This window comes from Engystomops pustulosus, chromosome 2, assembly GCF_040894005.1.
Source record: "Engystomops pustulosus chromosome 2, aEngPut4.maternal, whole genome shotgun sequence".
NCBI lineage: Eukaryota > Metazoa > Chordata > Amphibia > Anura > Leptodactylidae > Engystomops > Engystomops pustulosus.
Window position 1 is genome coordinate 61,349,559 of NC_092412.1, and position 13,354 is coordinate 61,362,912.

General features: G+C 43.6%; 1 protein-coding gene across 2 annotated transcripts in view; it reads left to right on the top strand.

Moving 5' to 3' along the window:
- The first annotated feature begins 3,093 nt into the window (after positions 1-3,093).
- Positions 3,094-13,354, top strand: part of ARHGAP9 (Rho GTPase activating protein 9) — an 80,101-nt gene continuing 69,840 nt past the window's right edge. The window contains exons 1-2 of one of the 2 annotated variants that reach the window (XM_072134892.1): positions 3,094-3,368; positions 3,522-3,606. The gene's annotated coding sequence lies outside the window, so the exon portion shown is untranslated. The remainder of the gene's footprint in view (positions 3,369-3,521; positions 3,607-13,354) is intronic. The other variant, XM_072134891.1, reaches the window with a different exon arrangement.

Genomic DNA, 13,354 nt, shown 5'->3' on the forward strand with positions numbered 1-13,354 from the left:
AGAATGGTAGAATGAGAATGGGCCATGTCCGCTCTGCTGTGTTCTTCGTGCTGCTCAGTGATGATACATACATCACACATAATAGGGGAAGATTTACACAACTTCCTGTAGTATTACACCAGCCACTGTTCCGGGATTTACATGGCCCTGTGGAGAGTGTGCTATATGTGTACATAGGAGCTTATGGGAAACACGTGTCCCTTTATAACCTTCTGACCTATACTTTACCTTTTAAGGTTATAAAGAGTTAAGCAATAAAACATCCCCCCCCCCCACACACACACATTACTGAGGAGCATGAGGTTTGGCTAGTTATCTACTACACTACCTGTCATCAGGTTGTTGCATTTGAACCTGAACTTTTGGGCTAGAGAAAGACAGACAAAAAGCCCCCCTTTCAGAAACCGCTACCATTATCCAGGCCCTGGGACATCATAATATCGACCTTAATGGCGCCCACATAATATAATGCCCCCTTCCTGTGGCCAGCCGCCTCCTGTGGCCTCCTGTTCTCCTCCATCACCCCTCATATAGTGGCCTCCTGTCCTCCTCCATCTCCCCTCATATAGTGGCCTCCTGTCCTCCTCCATCTCCCCTCATATAGTGGCCTCCTGTCCTCCTCCATCTCCCCTCATATAGTGGCCTCCTGTTCTCCATCTCCCTCATATAGTGGCCTCCTGTCCTCCTCCATCTCCCCTCATATAGTGGCCTCCTGTCCTCCTCCATCTCCCTCAAATAGTGGCCTCCTGTCCTCCTCCATCTCCCTCATATAGTGGCCTCCTGTTCTCCTCCATCTCCCTCATATAGTGGCCTCCTGTTCTCCATCTCCACTCATATAGTGGCCTCCTGTCCTCCTCCATCTCCCTTATATATAGGCCTCCTGTTCTCCTCCATCTCCCCTCATATAGTGGCCTCCTGTTCTCCTCCATCTCCCCTCATATAGTGGCCTCCTGGCCTCCTCCATCTCCCTCATATAGTGGCCTCCTGTCCTCCTCCATCTCCCTCATATAGTGGCCTACTGTCCTCCTCCATCTCCCTCATATAGTGGCCTCCTGTCCTCCTCCATCTCCCTCATATAGTGGCCTCCTGTCCTCCTCCATCTCCCTCATATAGTGGCCTCCTGTCCTCCTCCATCTCCCTCATATAGTGGCCTCCTGTCCTCCTCCATCTCCCTCATATAGTGGCCTCCTGTCCTCCTCCATCTCCCTCATATAGTGGCCTCCTGTCCTCCTCCATCTCCCTCATATAGTGGCCTCCTGTCCTCCTCCATCTCCCTCATATAGTGGTCTCCTGTTCTCCTCCATCTCCCCTCATATAGTGTCCTCCTGTCCTCCTCCATCTCCCCTCATATTGTGACCTTCTCCATCACCCCTCATATTGTGGCCTCCTTTCCTCCTCCATCTACCCTCATATTGTGACCTTCTCCATCTCCCTTCATATAGTGGCCTACTGTCCTTCTCCATCTCCCCTCATTTTATTACTATTTAAAGGGGTTGTCAGAGAGTATAAAAACTTTGTAAGTGGGCTGGGAGGCAGTACAAAAAAATAAACCTCTACTTACCTTTTCCAGCTTCCCTTCCCCACCCTGCCATCCCTGTTCCTGTTTGTTCAACTTCAACAACTTCCAGCCGCTGTTATTTTTTTTTTTTTACAACCCTTCCCAACCCTTCTGCAGAGTTTTACTCTCACAACCCTTTTAATGAAAATCTACCATCAAAATCCATCATGATAAACCAAGGGCACTTACTCATAGATCCAGGCACTGTGGCGTGGTGATCGTCTATATTTGTTATCCATGGCTTGTTTCCTTTTAAAGTAAACCTTTATACTTATGCTAATGAACCTGAGGGGCTCTGGAAACACCCACCAGATTTGTGGTGTGCTGGCATATGATAAAGTCCCAAAACCAAGGTGGATAACCTCTGAGGTTTAGACCTTATGATGTATCTACTGGCCGTGCTGTGATGTCAGATGAAATTATGCCAGGTCCGACCTGGTAAAAGTCGTACTTGGGTAAACATTCACCGGTTTTTAGGAGGTGCATAGGCATGGGGCAGGGAGAAGCACATCCATGGCCACCTTCCTTCCAGAATAAACTTTTAATATGATGCTAATGAACCTGAAAGCCTCTCCTTGCTGTAGCTTCACATGATGTTACACTGTCTCCATCTCTCTGCTCCCTCAGAACTTCCCCCTCCCTCTGGCTGCTGTAATCTCACACAGGAGGAAGTTCTCCTTGCACACCTGTGAGTCTGTAGCATGAAGGGGCTCTGGTAACACCCCCCAGGAGCCATTCAGGCTCATTAGCATAATTTTAAAAGTTCAGATTTGAAGAAAGGAGGCCATGGATAAAACATATAAGAAGATAACCATAGTCACACTGCCTGGATCTATAAGTATCACTGGTTTATTATGCTTGATTTTAATGGTAATGGGGGAACTGCTTGTTTTACAATTTATACTCAAGTATAAGCCTAGTTTTTCAGCACAAAAAATCTGCTGAAACCCCAAACTCAGCTTATACTCAAGTAAAAAAAATACATGTTTTACCAGGTTTTTGTGGTAAAATTAGGTGCCTTGGCTTCTACTTGGATCGGCTTATACTCGAGTATATACGTTAATAGCCTTTAGGATTGCATATCAATATTTTACTCCTGAAAACCTATTTAATATTGCCTTGCCTGTACAAAAGTAATGAAATATTCTGATCTCATCTAATTTTAAGAAACTAGAGCATTTACCTTGACAAGAAATGTAACACGGAAACTTCTAAAGATACAAGAAAGAGGAAAGGAAATGGTAAAACCTCTGTGGTCACAAGTCAATGAAAATTATGGTCAGAATTTTTCTGTTTAATCATATTATAATACATACAAGTAATATAAGAGGGGGGATCATATAGATTTGGGGTGCAGGCCGTCTTCTCTAATTCTCTTATCATGTGCAGTGATTAGATATACGTAAGATATACATAAGTTTTAACACTTGAATTTTGGGGGGTAGGGGGGAAATCAGATACTCTGTGAGGAAGGGTCTGTGTTTTGGAATGACTGCTCCTCATGTTGAATTGTGCAGTGCACCCTTTAGAGGATGCAGGTGAATTATACTAGGGTGTGGATGATGTACTCGAGACCAAAGAAGCGCAGAGACAATGTTACAGACAGGAAGTGGTGATGATTGTCACTTCACAGAACACTATCGCTCGTACACAGAGAGGCTTCTTTCCCCTTCGTGCCTGGTAGTGAGATCTACACACACAGGCAGCACTGTTACCCTGATGGATACTTTTGGCGTAATTATTCATTAGGATCAAAAATGAGGACCAGTTGCTGATAAGTTTTATTTCCTCGCTGTCCGGGGTTTACTTGGTAAGTGACTTTTTGCATGGGACTAGAAGATCAGGGTGGGGATTGAAGTGTAACATTTCTATTGATAGACTGAGGATCTGCTGTTTTAGCCATATAAAAGATAAGTGTTCTGGAAGTGTTTTGGACACTCCTTACAGTGGATGATGTCTTTAGATTTCAGACAGAAGAGTGAACATAGAGCTTTTATTCATGGCCCTCTGCGGAAATCTGTCTTCTCCGTGATCATCTGATATCGACTGTAAGTATTGATATGTGCTGATATCTACTGTTAATATTGAAATGTGCTGATTTCTACTGTTACTATTGTGGTTCTGTAAAAAAAATTTTATATTTTTTCCAATTATGTATAAGTTTTGAAATTTACCGAAAATGACATATATTTAGGCAAGTAAATAGTAATAGATACAGAACATTGTGTAGGTGTAGGTGCAGTTTGAAATCCTGGTGACCTAATGGGTTTAATCACAGATTTCCAAAAGATGATAACAGATAATCCGATTATATGAACCTTGGAGAACTAGGATGGAGAACTGAGGCATGGCCGACTTTACGTACAGACATGGCCGGCTTTCCATAAAGAGATTTAGAGAATTGACTTTAGGCAGAACAAATCTGTGTCTTTCTGCTTCTGACAGTTCCTTATTGTTAATATGGAGATGTTGAAGGAATTATCAAGAAAGCTTTTACAGACCTAAATGTTCTGGCAAAGTTATTTGCTCTATAAAAGTAGATGTGAATATTGCCCAGACATATGACTGCTAGGGAGCTGTAGCACTGAAATAGTTAATGTCAGCCCCTTCCTCATTGCATTCAACAATGTCCTCTCTCTTTTTGGATGGTTGATGTGTGACACTGCCATCTACAGCTGATGCAGTTATACTTTGAGGATATGGACTATGGGCGGAATTTATCTTACGCCGGTGCTCGTGCTCCAACGTATGATATAGGCCACGCCCCCCCAGGGAATACATCAAGAGGCTTAGGTTAATGTGATGGAGTGCTTAGGCCTTTTGATGTATCCATCGGGGTTCATAGCTGCTGGGCAAAACTATGCAGGTCTGACCTGGCGTAGTTTTGCGTCAAAACCTGCAAACAAAAGTTTTTTGGTTTTTAAAAACTGTGCCGGTACTGGGCAGGAATGCCCCTTGTGCACCCTTTCCACAGAGCTGCGGTGCTACACGCCTGCATGGCATGAACATGGCGTAGTCAGGATAATAATCCCGAATTCTTGCAGTGGGCAGTTGCGATTATTTTATTGTTTCTGTGCCTGATACTGCCATTGAAGCACCGATAAATCCCCCCTATGTCTAAGAACTTATATAATAGTAGGAAGCACGGTCAGCCAGACTGCTTGTGAAGAGCACATAAAGATAGGGGCGGGGGTGCACTGCTACCATAAAAAAGCAGGGCATTTTCACAGCATTTTGGCCAGAAAAAATATTGATATAATGGACTGAGCTAAAGTAACCTCATGACTCACATTTACTGGTTTAGTGAACTCCATCACATCAAGTAGTTTGTATGTGAGAGATTTGTTCCAGATACTGTAGATATGGAGGAAGTACTTGTGATAAGCTGCTGGAGAGAAGAGGGCCCATATAAGGATTTTGCAGGGGGCCCAATATGACTCAAATATTCATTACTGTAGAGGCAGTGACAAGAATCAGAGCTTATTGGGCCAATTATGCTGTTTTATTACATCAAATATAGATTCTCTAGAATATATATCATACTGGCCCAGATGCAGACACACAGTAGCCTGATGACCCACAAATGTCTTTTTAGAATAAGAGAGGTATTGGTAAACCTGATAAATACAGTGTTGACCTAGTTGTCCTAAGCACCATTGTCGGTGAATTATTGCTTGATTGATACATGGAAGATGTAGTATTAATATTCATTTGTGTAGAGATGAATGAAGCTAATAATAACACTTACTACCCATGGTCAGGAGAGTAGATGTTTTTGGACGGAAGCAGACGTATTTTTCAACTTCTGGACAACCATTGTAAGGCATTTATGCAAGTCCTCTTCCTATGGGTTGGCCCTACCCCAATACAGGCGGTCCCCCAACTCCGACTTACATACGACCCATAGTTACAAACGGACCTCTGGATTTTGGTAATTTACTGTACTTTAGTCCTAGGCTACAATAAACAGCTATAACAGTTATAAATGATGTCTGCAATGAAGCTTTAGTGTTAATCCTGTTTTTTATGACAACCCAACATTTTTAAAATAGAATTGTGACAGAGACCCAAAAAATTCTGTCTGGGGCTACAATGATAAAGTATACAGTTCCGACTTACATACAAATTCAACTTAAGAACAAACCTACACACCCTATCTTGTATGTAACCCGGGGACTGTCTGTACTGTACTCTAGACATACTATCTATGTACTTTGCATGTGTCCGATGTTTAAAGTAGGAAGGTTGACTTGGTCTGTAAGGTCAAATAACTTTCCTTCATCATATGTCTAGATCAGCAGATACTTTAGAGCCTTTGCAAGGTATGATCTATATATTATGTAAACCTTCTTAACTGCACAAAAATACCACTTACAAGTCATAATATACTAACACAGTCCTCTTTTTTAAAACGATAAAGTGTCTTCCTCTCCACTCAATTTGCTTATTTCATGCTCCTTATCTTCTTATTGAGGCTGGGTTTACATTGCGTTTTTAGCCATACGTATTAAAAACACATAGGGGGAGATTCCGAAGTGTCCTAACAACATATGGCACAGACATATCCCACTGTATCCTTAAATGTCGCCCAGGGACCACCCTTCCCCTGAATGTGGGGGGAGGAGTGTAAATCTGCAGAAACCGGCTGCTGCCGATGTACGGGCTGTTTTCCCATTGTCTTTATACGGACAGTGACATTATGGGTGCCCCTCTCCTGTTGAGTGATGTATCCACTTGGCAAGGGTGGCGGAGTGATGCAATATGCTGAATCCGCTCCCCATAGCCCTCTATTGCCTCCGCTGAGCACATATGCAACATCCCCCATGATCACAGTGCTTGGTATTGGGACCGGACAACGGGCCTTCAGCCTGGCAGGTCTCCAGCAGGTGGTGTGTGCAAGAAAAGATGGAGGGAGAGGCTGATGAAGGAGGTTTCTCCCTGGAGCAACCCCTGGGTGATGGAAGATGGGGAGCCCATGTTGGGGAAGCAGCCTTATCACACAGAGGCACATTGTGCAAATCAATTTACAGTTCTTTATTCAACTACAAACGGCAGGCAACGGCCAAACATCAGCAGCAGAATCAGTAGGCTGGAAAGCTAGTAGGAGATAGTTGGTCCCCAGGAAGAGTTACTTCAGGCTGGGCTTCTAAAGATGGAGCTGACTTTGCTGACATGTGCTTAAGACCTGACTATGAGGTCTGAGTCTCTGCTCTGACCAGAATCCAAGACCATGTGCTCCCGCCCTTTTTTATACTCCCCTGGTCAGGTGGCAGCACCCTCCAACCAGCTTCCAGCTTACTTTACAATAGTACAAAGGATATCATTGGTTAATAACATTTCGTATGTTAACTCTTGCCTTACCAGGCAGTGGCTTCAAGCTGCAATTACTAATTTTCCCATGTTAGAGACCTCCTAGTGAGGTGATCAATCTCACCAGATAGCTACTAGCATAGAGAAGGGCATTTTCGCAACATCGACCCAACCCATGCATTGGCAGGGGTGTTGCATATACGATACTGTGTTTGCTAAATCTTTCCATTCTACCTTTTCCAGCGGATCCAATAGTATAGATGGAGGCAACAACTATACCTCCATCTGCCATTATATGTCAATGTTTGCACTCATTGTTTAACATTTACTTGCTTTCTGGAATCTCTATTGACTTCCATATTTTTAGCAAGATAAAGAGTAACTTAAAGGGGTATTCTCATCTGGGCATTCAGATTCAGTTTCACTAATCTTCCATATATAAACATTTTTTCAATTGGATGTTATTAAAAAAAAATGTTCCTGTGTGAAGATAATTTCTCATAAATGTAGCCATGTTGTCCCTTAGAAACCAGATAGCTTCCTCGGATACGACCACGTCACACTCTGGCAGCGGTGGCCAGACTTGCGCTGTAGAGTCCTGCCTGGGCACCTGGCTTCAGCGTTCATTACCATCAGGACGGCTGTGGGACATGCAGTAACTCCCGGACATTTCATATACAAAACCTTTTGTTTCTTTGTGCAATCTCTCAGGCAGAGGTGGCCGTATCCGAGGAAGCCATCTCGTTTCTAAGGGACAAAATGACTACATTTATGAGAAATTATCTTCACACAGGAACATTTTTTTTAATAACATCTAATTGAAGAAATGTTTATATATGGCAGATTTATCAAACTGAATGTGAATGCCCATGCGAGAATACCCCTTTAATGAGGTGTAAGATTACATAGAAGCAGCAAGTCACAGCAGCTAGGTCTCCTCCCACCAGGACTGAAAACTATATTAGAGACTGCAGAGCTGAAGGCTGAAAATACACAATACAAATCATATATATTGGTCAGTAAGGTGGCATTCTTTATGTATACACAAGGGACTACTGATTTATTCAGGTGAGTTATTATTTATTTTCCAATTTTTGGTACAAATGTTCCTTGGACCTTGTTTTTCTGACACATAATCCTTTGGTGGCTTGGGGGCCCAGTACAACACTGACCACACTCATGTCTTTTTGCAGTGTGGTAGTGGTGTGGTTTTATTCTGCTTTGTGTGAATATACACTGATATAAGATGGATAGCATTTCCTTTCTTGACTACATCAGAGAAAAATACATGTGAGGTTACTGTCCCTTTAACACTTCCTTTTAGTTATCACGTGAAACATAAGTGCTAAACCGCACTTGTTATGCTGTTCGTCCTTAGAAACGAAGAATAAAGAGAATCCGGCTGAATGATATTTATAGAATGATGTAAACTATTGTGTATTGTGTAAATTAGTATTTGCTCACAGTCTTTTCTGTTTGGTGGATATCACATAACTACCAGGGTAGCAGGCATAGTAGCTGCTATGGGACTCAACAACTAAGGAGGGGGGGGGGGGGGCATTTCAACTTATATAGAGAGCAATCAGTGATAAAGGGATATACAAAAGTTTGGATTTACTTGGTTTTACTATGGAGATATAGGGGCACATTTACTTAGGCTTTGCGACGCACTTTTTCTGGACGGTGCACTATCCTTCAATGGGAAAATGGCTTGCACAGGTATTTAAGTAGCGGATGCGTTGCACACACAACCCTTTTTTTTTGGCGCAGCTGCATTGGCTTCCATGCAGCACAAATTAGAGGGCGTGCCGTTGGACGTTCCGACTGATCCGAATAGTAGTATATGGAAACCAATCAGAGATCAGCTTTAATGTAATAAACAGCTATGGGAAAATGAAAGTTGAACTAGAACAGTAGTGCTCTAAGAGACTAATGATAAATCTCCTTTAATGAGTGTATGTTATCCCTGTCCTGTGACATCACTGTGTGTATTTTTCGGGGTACTATGTGTATTACCATCGTACTGTGACATCATTGTGTGTATTATCTATGTACTGTGACATCACTTTGTGAATTATCCCTGTACTGTGACATCACTGTGTGTATTACCCTGTATTGTAACATCAATGTGTGCGTTATTCCTGCATTGTGACTATCACCTACTGTAATATCACTGTGAGTATTATCTTTGGCAGCGACATCACTGTATTTGTTATCCCTGTACTGTGACATCTGCAACATCCCCCACTGGGGCCTAGCCTTTTCTTGGGGCCTGGAGTCAGCCGGGGCCCGCAGTACCTGAGTGGCTGGCGGTTGCGGCCTAGGCACGCTAGTGTCACGGTGCTTGGTATGGGGGAACCGGAGGGCTGTCCTACAGCCTGGCAGGTCTCCAGCAGGGTGGTGTTGGCAAGAAATGATGAGGGAGAGGCTGCTTTAGCGGTTCTCCCTGGGGAAACCCTTTGGTGTCTAGAGTATGAGTCTCTGTGTGGTGGACAGGGTGCCCGTGATGGTGACAGCCGTAGTAGCAGGGACCAGACGGAGGCAGACGTTGAACAAAAACAACTTACAGTTCTTTATTGGAACCGACAGGAACAGCAGCAACGTGCCTTAAAGGGAACCTGCCACCACAAATCTACCTATAAAGGTAGATCGGGTGGTAGGTGGATCAATGGGATGTGAGGATAGCCCTTTTAAGGGCTAATCCTCACGTCCCTGCACTTTTTTTGGAACTTTTATCAAAGTTGCTACTGGGGCGTGGAGTAGCCGCATCTGAGGTTACACGAGGCGGCTACTCCACGCCCCGGTAGCCTATTTTCTCCTCCTACTCACCATCTTCGTCGCGCAGCTGCTCGTAGCTGCGCGCCCTCGTCCGACATGCGCAGACTGCAGGATCGTCTCCACGCCCCAGTAGCCGTATAACAAAATTACCATAAAAGTTTGATAAAAGTTCCAAAAAAAGTGCGGGGACTTGAGGATTAGCCCTTAAAAGGGCTATCCTCACGTCCCATTGATCCACCTACCACCCGATCTACCTTTAGAGGTAGATTTGTGGTGGTAGGTTCCCTTTAACAGAATGGTAGATTGCTGAGATGCAGGGAGCCACAGGATGTAGATCATCAGCCTGGATGCAAAGGCAGGCTGGGAGATAGCTGTGTCCTAGAAGGATGCTTCAGCTTTATCCTGGATTGCTTCAGGTATCACCCTTAAAGGTAGGATGATACCCCTTTCCTCACTACTAGCTATTAGCTCCACTCTTCAGGCAGGGAGCTGGGCTCACCTGCTCTTGGTCTGGTGTGCTAGCTGCACTCTAGAAGTGTTCTCTAGAACTTTCCTGTCCAGGGGTTTTGTTACTCCCACTGGTCAGGTGGTGGCTACTCCTCCAATTACCTCTCAGCTCACAGACACAGAGGGGGACATTTACTTAAAGTGTCGGAGTCTGCATTGGCTTTGTTACCGACCTGCTCTCGGAAAGAAGATACACATTTAATATTGTAGAGCTGTGCAGAGACATTTCTGGCGCCGAGACCATTTTCTGTCCCCGAGACCAAAATCTGTCCCGAGCACCATAAATGTGTCCAACAGTCCCTGCTAGACCAGTTTTCTTTTGGTCTACTTTCCGCCAGTTTACAGCGCCCAAAAATGGCTGTGACACATATTAATTTTGTCTGAGTTTCCACTCCACCAAAGCCACGCCCCTTTTCGGAGAAGAGTCGGAGCAGACGGAAAAAGTCATTTTTTCTGTCCCCGACAGCTAATAAATAGGTCTGAGAGCAGAACATGTGGTGAGAGCGCCACAAAACTGGCGGAAACGCCATAGTAAATGTCCCCCAGAGTGTAACACATGTGATTGGATGACACATCTTACATCACTTCAAAGAATTAACTCCTGCCTTACCAGGAAGGATCTACCACTGCATTGCCCATCTATGTGAGGTATTTGTTATGTAGTGACCTGCTGTGGGGTTGATCATACCCTACACAGGCTGCAAGCTACATGGGGGGACGTATTCGCAACCACTCCTCTGCCATGCATCGGCGAGGGTGTTGCACATCACTATGTGTATTATCCCTGTACAGTGACATCACTATGTGTATTATCCCTGTACTGTGACATCACTATGTGTATTATCCTTGTACTGTGACATCACTATGTGTATTATCCCTGTACTGTGACATCACTGTGTATTATCCTTGTACTGTGACATCACTATGTGTATTATCCCTGTACTGTGACCGTTTTTTTTTTCAACCATGTAATATGTCTTCATTGTGTCTATTATCCCGGAACTTTTGCAACATTGGCCGACATTTGACAGGACTTGTGTGCCACTTTTTGACCCGTACAAGCCTTGAAGTAATAGAAATTACTAGTGATCCACAAGTAATTGCTATTATTTTCCTCTTCAAGCCATCCTGACGTTATGCAAGGCATTCCTGTCCTGCGCCTGTACACTCTCCATAACTTGCAAAATCCAGGCCTGAAAGTTCACAGCACAATCCTGCCCCAGCACAGCCACCTTTTAGCTACATTAGGGGGCGGGATGTCCCCCGCTCTGTTTATATCTGTATTGTCCAGTAGATTTTTGTGCTCAGGTGGCTCTGAAAAAGGGATCTAATCCTTTAATTCATACACCTATATATATGTCACTATTTATTTGCTATTACCCTCAATAAAAACCCTCATCAGTGGCTTATTGTGGATTGTGACTTAACTATTATTTTTATCTATGTTCTGTTACTCTACAATGTGCAACTTCTGCTGCCGAAAGTGTATAAGCACGCTATAGTACCCCACATACGCTTCTGTCACGAGATGCATTAGTGAAGGCAGGATAGATTTGTATGCTTTCCAGTCATCTGGTAGCTTGTTTTCTGTGTAACTGTATAATTGTTCTGTAATTTAGTTATTGCAGTTTAGTAAATGACCATTGCAGGACGTGTCCGACTGAATGACTCACTTCATACAATCAGGAAATCATATGCCTTAATAGGGAAGTACAAAAAGACTGCTCATAAGTAGAAAATAAAAATGAAGAGAAGTACCGTAACTTGTCATAAGGCAATTTATATAAATGTTACTGGGGAACAACAAACTTTCCTTTTGTGAAGGTCAGTGTAAAAACCACTAGTATGTTATTAACCCATGCCACTCATCTAGAAGTTCCCTGATCATGTCTTCAACTGATTTTGTATGGTGAAATTGTTTCTTATGGTCTAGGATCAGAGGTGTAATTAGATCTCATACTACAAAAAAAAAAAAATTCCCCAAGATCACGTTATTGGGGTGCATCTTCTCCCAACCCATTTAGTGGTGGGCAGGGAGCAGTTTTGGAGCTCTACGTGAGCGGTAAAATGCTAACATTAAAGGATAATGAAAAGGGGTCAACAGGGGTGAACCTAAACTCTCTGCTGCAGGAGGTGAGCTATAGAATGGCTCCCCCACTCCACCCTATGCAGTGGAAATATACCAGTTTTTTGTTTTAGAAGGTGGGTTCTCCATGCAGTAATTTACACCTGTATTTACACTGGGTGTGAAGAGACACTATTTTTAGCAGGTAGCAGGTGACTGCACCTCTGCTGCCCCCTAACTTGCTACAGGTAGTATTGTCTGACTTGAGAGGCTCAGCTTGCCTAATGGCTGGTGCACCTCTGGCAGTCAAATAGTTCCACAAAATCATGCAAAAAAATCAAGCACTCTTCAAACAGAAAAATAAAATTATTATTGGTCCTGAAATGTGACAGAAACTTTAAGTATTTTCCTTAGGTAGAAGTTATTAAACTTAAAGGAAACCTACCACTTAGAATGGCAGGGGTAAGCTGTAAGTACCGAGCACCAGCTCAGGGTGAGCTGGTGCCGGTACTTACTTTTGTTAGTGTTATAAACCACGGTATCGCGGTTTTAACACTTTTTAAACTTTAGAGCAGGAGAGGCTTCGGCGCTGCGCGCGACCGTGCGCGCAACATCTCCGCTATTTCCTATGTAGGCGCGCACGCAGCGCCGAAGCCTCTCCTGCTCTAAAGTTTAAAAAGTGTTAAAACCGCGATACCGTGGTTTATAACACTAACAAAAGTAAGTACCGGCACCAGCTCACCCTGAGCTGGTGCTCGGTACTTACAGCTTACCCCTGCCATTCTAAATGGTAGGTTTCCTTTAAAAAAAAGAAAAGAGTGGAAAAAAAGTGAACTGGCGCTCTGTTCCTGCATTGCAATTGTACCTCCTGTCTGTGCCACATTTGTCTGACCGAAAATGCCAGGGGGACAAGAGGAAAAAGTTACAGGAATCAACTGAATTGGAGAATTCTATGCAGCACTGTATGAAGGCTGCCCATGGCCTCATTACAAAACAATTACACTGGGGAACAAATAAAACATGTTTTCGTGGTACCTGGAGTTTTCCACCTTATCCTCTGTATTTTTGAGCTGTTGATTCTAAAAATACCTTGCATTTCTTTATAGCAGCTGGAGTTTATGAGATGTTGAGCATTT